We start from the raw sequence: 1,477 nt of genomic DNA on the forward strand, positions 1-1,477 counted from the left end.
GATTATTCAAATGATATATTTTGTATTAGGCAAACTGTGGTACTTTATGTTTTCCAGGAAAGTGGTCCATTTAGTCTGAGTGGCCAAATTTATGTGCTAGAGTTTTTCATACTATTCCCTTATTATCCTTTCGATTTCTGCAGGGTCTATAGTGATATCTTCTATTTCATTCTTGATATTAGTAATCTGTATGTTTTCTCTTTTTTGTCAGTCTTGGTACACATTTGTCCATCTTATTTATCTTTCTAAAGGACCAGCTCTTGGTTTTGTTTTTTTCTTTTTTTCCATTTTTTTTCCAATTTCATTTTTTTCTCCTCTTCATTATTTCTTTCTTTTTGCTTAATCTAGGCTTATTTGGTTCTTATTTTAGGTACTTGACACAGGAGTTTAGATTATTAATTTGAGACCCTTCCTCTCTTTTAATCTATATGTGATGCTTTCCTTTCATTAACAATTTTGTAAGTCTGGAGTAGACACCTTACACCAAAGATACCAGCTGACTTAAATGAAAAGCTAGGCTTGAGAGGATAGTAGATGTTGGTGACATAAAGGAACCAAGGGTGCTACAGCAGAATAGCATGAGTTTTAGCGGCATTGACAATATAGTTGGGAACTCCAAGTTGATACATGAAATAATGAGTGCTTATTACAAGAATACCACCAAGTGTTAGCTTGAGTTGGTACAAGTGCTAGTGGTAGCAGCAAGAAGGAAAAATTGAGTGAACAATCACAAGAGGGTGGAAATGAGCATGAAGTAATTTCTGGTGACAGAGGCCTGCCTGCCTGACAGAAGATCTTTATATAGGAGCAGGGAGAAATGGGGTTGGTGAATTAGGGTGGGGCCAGATATAAATGAACTGAAAAATCAGAAAGATTTGTACTTGATGTGATAGGCCGATGGGTTGGCATTCATTGAAAGTACCATATGAAAGAAAAGGCAAGCTGCAGCCATGTTAGGTTTCTGTCCTCACTCCTCTAACAAACTGGTTGGCAGCTGCAACTCCCCAGGCATGGTCTGTGGAATATGGCAAGGCAGAGAGCCATCTACATAGGAGGGAACATACCTTAAAAAGTGGTGGGGATAGGAGTAAAGAAAACCAAAAAAAAAAAAAAAAAAAAAAAAACTGAGCCAAACGCGGTGGCTCACGCCTGTAATCCCAACACTTTGGGAGGCCGAGGCGGGTAGATCACCTGAGGTCAGAAGTTGGACACCAGCCTGGCCAACATGGTGAAACCCCATCTCTACTAAAAATACAAAAAATAGCCGGGCGTAGTGGCACATGCCTGTAGTCCCAGCTACTCGGGAGGCTGAGGCAAGAAAATCACTCAAATCTGGGAGGCGGAGGTTGCAATGAGCCAAGATTGCACCACTGTACTCTAGCCTGGGTGATAACAGTGAAACTCTGTCTCAAAAAAAAAAAAAAAAAAAAAAGAAAAGAAAAGAAAAGAAAAAAAACCTAATTTGTGACAACCTAAG

Source organism: Papio anubis, chromosome X (genome assembly GCF_008728515.1).
Source record: "Papio anubis isolate 15944 chromosome X, Panubis1.0, whole genome shotgun sequence".
NCBI classification, from domain to species: Eukaryota; Metazoa; Chordata; class Mammalia; order Primates; family Cercopithecidae; genus Papio; species Papio anubis.